The sequence below is a fragment of the Saimiri boliviensis genome, chromosome 1, assembly GCF_048565385.1.
Source record: "Saimiri boliviensis isolate mSaiBol1 chromosome 1, mSaiBol1.pri, whole genome shotgun sequence".
NCBI lineage: Eukaryota > Metazoa > Chordata > Mammalia > Primates > Cebidae > Saimiri > Saimiri boliviensis.
Genome location: NC_133449.1, coordinates 146794519 through 146803337, shown reverse-complemented (window position 1 = coordinate 146803337; position 8819 = coordinate 146794519).

The window sequence follows — 8819 nt, the reverse complement described above, 5'->3', positions numbered from 1 at the left end:
GGGAGGGGGCTATTTATTTACAGAGACAGGGTCTCACTATGTTGCCCAGGCTAGAGTCCAGTGGCATCGATCATAGCTTACTGCAGTCTTGACCACCCAGACTCAAGCAATTCTCCCGTCACAGCCTCCCAAGTAGCTGGGACCGCAGACATGTGCCATCGTGCCCAGCTAATTTTTAAATTATTTTCAGTAGAGACAGGGTCTGTGTTACTCAGGCTGATCTCCAATTCCTGGGCTCAAGCAGTCCTACCTCAGCCTCCCAGGGTGCCAGGATTACAGGCATGAACCATAAAGCTCAGCCAACAGGGCCATTTAAATTCTGATCAGCATAAAGTAAATCTGCAGATTGACTGACCCTCAGTGGTCCTACAAATTTGCCTCACCTGATTCTCCAGGGATGACCCAGCTACCATGGCCAAGAAGAGACACAGAGCCATCGCATTTATTTCTTGTATTTTGAGAGTTCCTTAGCTGACCGGAAGAACTGTCCTCAGTTCTGCTCTGTTCCACTCCCGCGTTGGTTCTGACCTCTGATCTCTGCCCTTGAACTTTGTATGATTTTTTATTGTGCCCAGCACAATGACTAACTTGTAACAGGGCCCAATAAATGCTTGTCTCGTCTCCATCAGATCTCAGGTGGGGAACTTTAACTGGGCCTTGCTTCCCGACCTGTTCTTGGCCTCTGCTGCCCTCTGGTGGCAGCATGCAGCCCTACCGCATTATTACTGCCCTCGGGGTGACTGGGAAGCAGGTGTCTGTGATTTCAAAATTCTGGCCTTTCCCACTTTACCTGCTCTCTTAACTTATGTTCTTCACTCATCTGCCATTTTTGAGAGAAGCCGGAACAATGTATGTGAATAGTTCTAACTTTCTAAAAAGCCATATTGGTTGCAAAATTTCAACTGGAGTTTTCTTTACAGTTAGATGTTTTCCCCAAAGACCACATCAGGCACCAATGAGTAAATCTTATCTATAAAGAATGCTACAAGGTGAAGATAAAATTTGGAAAATTGCAGGACTCTCATAAGTGTCTGTCTCATCCCAGACACCTATGGCAAAGAAGAAGAAATTAAAAAGAAGGAATTGTTCTGGCAAAATCAGAACAATTTCTTCATTTAGGTTCCCTAAAAATCAAAACCTAAAACAAGCACGTGGGTGCAGGCAGTCTATTTGGGAGGTGGCTGCAGAAGTAAAGAGCAAGAACTGGGGATGACTAGAAAGGGAGAAGTTGGAGCAGTGTAAGGTTGAGTATGTGAGGTTCTCCTACAGATTCTGCAAGGGCATCTTGAGAAGCATAGCGGAAACCTCAGAATTGTCCAATAGGACTGGAGGCTGGAGTATTTATCCACCAGCTTCCACTCCTATTGGTGAGGACTGTCTTCAGGGACATGGATTCCCCCTTACTTACGGACTTCCCTGGCATGCAAGCCAAGCAGATGCTGGCTTTGGCAAAAGTCCCTGGACGAAAGCAGGAAGACAGAGGTATGCATTTGCAGTGGGATTCTATCAGAACAAGTTGAGTATGAGCTTGCTAGGCAGGAACTATCCATGGGAACTGTGGCTGAAATCAAAGCTGAGACAGAGTTCACACAGCACCTTCTGCCGCAGTTGAGGTTAAGACCAGAGGTAGACAGACGGGACATGATGAGGAGAAACAGGTATGTTCACTACAGACCACAGAGGCTTATGTCCTCAAGGTAAGAGTGAACCAGGAAGGCAGAGTCCTCATGGAGGTCTGAACCAGGAAGGCAGAGTCCTCATGCAAACTGCGTCGTCTGAAATACCTCAACCCAAAATGGTAATGTAAAATAGCCCTGGCTGGTGGAGCCACAAGGCTCGCATAGGAGCAACTAAAATTAAAACTATTTTGGGCCGGGTGCGGTGGCTCAAGCCTGTAATCCCAGTATTTTGGGAAGCCGAGGCGGGTGGATCACAAGGTCAAGAGATTGAGACCATCCCAGTCAACATGGTGAAACTCTGTCTCTACTAAAAATACAAAACATTAGCTGGGCATGGTGGCACGTGCCTGTAATCCCAGCTACTCAGGAGGCTGAGGCAGGAGAATTGCCTGAACCCAGGAGGCGGAGGTTGCGGTGAGCCGAGATCGCGCCATTGCACTACAACCTGGGTAACAAGAGTGAAACTCCGTCTAAAAAAAAAAAAAAAAAAAAAAAAAACTATTCTGGCCGGTCACAGTGGCTCACACCTGTAATCCTAGCACTTTGGGAGGCCGAGGTGGGCAGATCATGAGGTCAGAAGTTCGATACCAGTCTGGCCAATATGGTGAAACCCCATCTCTACTAAAAATACAAAAATTATCCAGGCATGGTGGCACATGCCTGTAGTCCCAGCTACTTGGGAGGCTGAGGCAGGAAAATTGCTTGAACATGGGAGGCGGAGGTTTCAGTGAGCTGAGATCATGCCATTGCACTCCAGCCTGGGTGACAGAGCAAGATTCCGCCTCAAAAAAAAACTTGTTTTCTGGAGAAATGTATCTTCAATTCAGGCCTCAAAAAATTCCCACAGATAGCCAGGCGCAGTGGTTCACTCCTGTAATCCCAGCACTTTGGGAGGCTGAGTCGGGCGGATCACCTGAGGTCGAGAGTTTGAGACCAGCCTGACCAACATGGAAAAACCCCATCTCTACTAAAAATACAAAATTAGCTGCGTGTAGTGGCACATGCCTGTAATCCCAGCTATTCGGGAGGCTGAGGCAGGAGAATCGCTTGGACCTATGAGGCAGAGGTTGTAGTGAGCTGAGATCACAGCACTGCACTCCAGCCCGGGCAACAGGAGTGAAACTCCGTCTCAGAAAAAAAAAAAAAAAAAGAAAGAAAGAAAGAAAAAGGAAAAATTCCCATAGATAAAATTTCAAGGATTATAAACCCACAATTTTTTTAAAATTGAGGCAGAGTCTCACTCTCTGTCACCCAAGCTGAAGTGCAGTGGCACAATCTCTGCTCACTGCAATCTCTGCCACCTGAGTTCAGGTGATTCTCCTGCCTCATCCTTCTGAGTAGCTGGGACTGCAGGCACGCACCACCACACCGGGCTAATTTTTGTGTGTTTTTAGTAGAGACAGGATTTCACCATGTTGGCCAGGTTGGTCTCGAACTCCTGACCTCAGGTGATGCACCCGCTTTGGCCTCCCAAAGGGCTGGGATTAGAGGTGTGAGCCACCTTGTCTGGCTGTTCTGTCACCTCTTGAATGCTTTGCTACTTAGAAATATCTTCTGCCAGCCGGGCACGGTGGTTCAAGCCTGTAATCCCAGCACTTTGGGAGGCTGAGGCGGGTGGATCACGAGGTCAAGAGATCGAGACCATCCTGGTCAACATGGTGAAACCCCGTCTCTACTAAAAATACAAAAACATTAGCTGGGCATGGTGGCGCATGCCTGTAATCCCAGCTACTCAGAAGGCTGAGGCAGGAGAATTGTCTGAACCCAGGAGGCGGAGGTTGCGGTGAGCCGAGATCGCGCCATTGCACTCCAGCCTGGGTAACAAGAGCGAAACTCCCGTCTCAAAAAAAAAAATAAAGAAATTTCTTCTGCCACATACTCTAGATCATCTTTCTCAAGTTCAAATTTCCACAGATCTCCAGGGCAGGGGCAAAATACTCCCAGTCTCTTTGCTAAAATATATCAAGAGTCACCTTTACTCTAGTTCCCATGAAGTTCCTCATCTCATTCCTAGACCGCCTCAGCCTGGACTTCATTGTCCATATCACTGTTAGCATTTTGGTCAAAACAATTCAGTAATTGTAATCCACATGTGTTAGCGGGGAGAGCTCGTGGGAGGTGATTAGATCCTGAGGGCAGTTCCCCCCTGATGTTCTCATAATAATGAGTAAGTTTCATGAGATCTGCTGGTTTTATAAGCATTTGACATTTCTCCTGCTGGCACTTCTCTCTCCTGCCATTATGTGAAAAAGCATATGTTTGCTTACCTTCCCACCATAATTGTAAGTTTCCTGAGGCCTCCTAAGCCGTGTGAAACCATGAGTCAACCAAACCTCTTTTATTTATAAATTACCCAGTCTCAGGTAATTCTTCATAGCAGTGCGAAGACAAACTAATACAGGCTATGAAGAGAGAGCTCTCATGCTTATATGCCTGATAACAAAACTTATCACAAAAAGCTGGAACAAGCTGGATATGGTGGCTCATACCTGTAATCCCAAGGCTTTAAAAGGCTGAGGTGGGTGGGTTACTTGAGGTCAGGAGTTTGAGACCAGCCTGGCCAACATGGTGAAACCCTGTCTCTACTAAAAACACAAAAATTAGCCAGGTGTGGTGGCATGCACCAAGTAGTCCCTGCTACTTGGGAGGCTGAGATGGGAAAATCACTTGAACCCTGGAGACAGAGGTTGTAGTGAGCTGAGATTGCACCACTGCACTCCAGCCTGAATGACAGAGGCTCTGTCTCAAAAAAAAAAAAAGACTAGGAAAACCAGATTTATGCACAAAGGCCATTGCAGTCTTACACAAAAAGTATTTCTGCAAAGACATCTGCTCAGCAACTGCCTTTCCAACCTCAGACTGGCATCACGCTTATTACTAATCTTTGTAGCCAAGGATAATTATCTCGAAACAATTATGCAATCCTCCTCATTTTCTCTTTAAAAACTATTGTCTTTCTTTACCTTATGGGATATGCACATAGTTTACTGTAACATGCATATTCCATCATAATGCCCTACTTCTGAATATGTATCTTTTTCCTTTAGAGAGCCTCTCTGTTTCTTACTCAGTTTGACATAAACAGTGTCAGAGGTGGGAGCTGAAGAAAAATCACTATCAGAAGAATCAGCAGTTCTTGGAACAAGTGTGCAGTGCTCACTTGAACCTTTTGAACTCTGCTCTCACAGCTCACCTTTTCTGCCCTGATGAGTCTTCTCTTAGGCCAAGCCTCTTTTCAGTGAAAATCTTTAAAATATTATTCTGGGCCAGGTGCAGTGGCTCACATCTGTAGTCCCAACACTTTGGGAGGCCAAAGTGGGCAGATCATTTGAGGTCAGGAGTTTAAGACCAGCTTGCCCAACATGGTGAAACCCTATCTCTACTAAAAATACAAAAAAATTAGCCAGATGTGGTGGTGCATGTCTGTAGTCCCAGCTACTCAGGAGGCTGAGGCCAGAGAACTGCTTGAACCTGGGAGGCAGAGATTGCAGTGAGCAAAGATCATACCACTACTCCAGCCTGGGTGACAGAGTGAGACTTCATCTCAAAAAAAATGTGTGTGTGTGTGTGTGTGTGTGTGTGTGTGTGTGTGTGTGTAATTCTGGATTGGTTTGGTTATAAGGCTGTCTTTACAACTCTTCTGGAATGATAAAATACTTTTTGTCTTTTCTGGTATAAAGACAAGTGTCTTTCTGAGGTGACTGCTCCAATTTCTACAGAACTTTCGTTCTATGAGGCACATCTTTTCTGGTGAATTCACTTTGGGTCTGCATGTCTTATTTATTTAGGAGACAGGGTCTCACTCCGTCATCCAGGCTGGGATGCAGTAGTGCCATCACGGCTCACCACAACCTCAATCTCCCTGGGCTCAGGTGATCCTTCCACCTCAGCCTCCAGAGTAGCTGAGACCACAGATGCATGCCAACATGCCCAGCTAATTATTTTTGTATTTTCTGTAGAGACAGCATTTCACCATGTTGCCCAGGCTGGTCTCAAACTCCTGGGCTCAAGCAATCTGCCCACCTCAGCCTCCTAAATTGATAGGATTTCAGGCATGAGCCATCATACCCAGCCTGCATGTCTGATTTAATAATGTGTATGATCTGCATGTGTGGGTTAAAATTTGTACAAAAAGAGTCTCTTCTTGGTCTTATTTTGGTTATACCTGTCTAATTTGGCTCTTTTGCTTATTTCTGAAAACCTTCTGAAACATTCCAAATGGTAGATACAGAGTGGCTAACTAAAACCGCTATGGCAGTCACCATCATTTAAAGCATCAGTCCAAACATCTGACCGTCTCTGACAGAATTTATAGGATTTTCTTTGCTCTTGAGGGATTAATAAGAAATGGAATGGGATTCTCAAACATTAGGGTATACCAGGTTTTCTGGGATCCTAGCCAGATACTTTTTACAGCCTGTTCTCTGCACATCTTTAAACTGAAGGGCAAAATAATTATATTAGGGAAGATTCACAGTCCAAATGGTCGTTATTCAAACTCTTCAAAAAAAACAAAAAACAAAAACAAAAAAAACCTTACAACATGTAGAGCCTTCTAAGTTTTCTATCTCCATTTTTTCTCCAATTACTTTAAATCTGCTGACTTTTTTACAGGTGATGAGATAAAACTCACTGCTTATGGCATTTCAGCCAAGATTTTTTTTTAATGTCTTAAAACCTTTCAAATTAATGGTTTTACAAGTTACAACAACAACAAAAAAAATAAAAAAGAAAATAAGTTACAACAAATCCACTGATACCAACAACTTAGAAATTTTTTGAAAGTATAAATTTAGGTTTGCCTGACCAACAATTCTTTAAAAGGAAAGAATAGATAAAAGCTTATAAAAGACTATTAGATCAAACAAGTCAAAATACTGAGTTCAGATTAAGACTATAGGATATATCTGTCTAGCATAAAGATTTTGCCATAGGCCAGGCACTGTGGGTCACGCCTGTAATCCCAGCACTTTGGGAGGCCAAGGTGGGCACATGACCTGAGGTCAGGAGTTTGAGACCAGCCTGGCCAACATGGCGAAACCCCATCCCTATTAAAAATACAAAAATTAGCCAGGTGTGGTGCACACCTGTAATCCCAGCTACTCAGGAGGCTGAGGCAGGAGAATCACTGGAACCCGGGAGACAGAGGCTGCAGTGAGCCAAGACTGTGCCACTACACTCAGCCTGGGCAACATAGCAAGACTCCGTCTCAAAACAAAAACAAAAAAAAAAAACAAAAAAAAACGAACAAAAAAAAAATTCACTGGGACCTAATCAAACTCCACAGCTTCTGCACGGCAAAAGAAACAGTCAGTAGAGTGAATCGGCAACCAACAGAATGGGAAAAAATTTTTGCAGCCTACCCATCTGACAAGGGGCTGATATCCAGAATTTACAAAGAACTAAAGCAGATCTACAAGAAAAAAACAAACAAGCCCATTCAAAAATGGGCGAAGGATATGAACAGATACTTTACAAAAGAAGACATACAGGAGGCCAACAAACATATGAAAAAATGCTCATCATCACTGGTCATCAGAGAAATGCAAATCAAAACCACATTGAGATACCATCTCACACCAGTTAGAATGGCGATCATTAAAAAATCTGGAGACAACAGATGCTGGAGAGGATGTGGAGAAATAGGAACACTTTTACACTGTTGGTGGGAATGTAAATTAATTCAACCATTGTGGAAGACAGTGTGGCGATTCCTCAAGGACCTAAAAATAGAAATCCCATTTGACCCAGCAATCCCATTACTGGGTATATATCCAAAGGATTATAAATCATTCTACTACAAGGACACGTGCACACGAATGTTCATTGCAGCACTGTTTACAATAGCAAAGACCTGGAACCAACCCAAATGCCCAACGATGATAGACTGGATAGGGAAAATGTGGTACATATACACCATGGAATATTATGCAGCCATCAAAAACGATGAGTTCACGTCCTTTGTAGGGACATGGATGAACCTGGAAACCATCATTCTCAGCAAACTGACACAAGAGCAGAAAATCAAACACCGTATATTCTCGCTCATAGGCGGGTGTTGAACAATAAGAACACATGGACACAGGGAGGGGAGCACTACACACTGGGGTCCGTTGGGGGGAAATGGGGGAGGGGCGGGGGGTGGGGAGGTGGGAAGAGATAGCATGGGGAGAAATGACAGATACAGGTGAGGGGACGGAAGGCAGCAAAGCACACTGCCATGTGTGTACCTATGCAACAATCTTGCATGTTCATCACATGTACCCCAAAACCTAAAATGCAATAAAAAATAAAAATAAAAAATAAAAATAAAAATAAAATAAAAATTCACTTTGTCTGCCACATAGAGGCCAAGAAAAAAAATTTAAAAAATTAAAAAATAAAAAAGCCCTGCTTGGCAGATTACTGCCCTCAAAAGTAAAAATAAAAATAAGCCTGCTAAAATACTTCCCTGTCTGCATTAACTAGTCGCACAAACCAGACCAGCAAGCAAAAAATGGATTCGAAGCTACTTGAAGATATTCTTTTGCTTATACAATACGGCTAATCCTAGTTAAAATGTAAACATTAAAATTTTGACCCTAAACTCATTTGAAACTGAAAAAAGAAACAAAGGGATGAAAGGGTTTTATTATTGTTATTATTACTATTATTATAAACTGCCATGGATACTGCTTTACCCAGAGTTTTGGGTAAAACAGTTTTCAATAAAGTTTAGTGATGTGAACAGATCCCAATTCTGTCAAAAATAGAATTTGGATTAAACTATCTATGAGAAACCAGTGAGTTTGAATTACTGTCTCATGACTAAAGTTCTAAAATGAAAGCTGTAAGATCTTTGTGTGCGTGTGTGTATGTTTAGATGTGCTTATGCATGTGCATGTCTATTACTTTGTGTTTTGTATCTAGGTGGTGAAATCTGGCATAGTTAGCCAGAAATCCATTTAGAAATTCTATTCACTGGCCAGGTGTGGTGGCTTACACCTGTAATCCCAGCACTTTGGGAGACCCAGGCAGGTGGATCACCTGAGGTCAGGAGTTCGAGACCAGCCTGGCCAATGTTGTGAAACCCCGTCTCTACTAAAAATACAAAAATTAACCAGGAGTGGTGGCAGGTGCCTATAATCCCAGCTGCTCAGG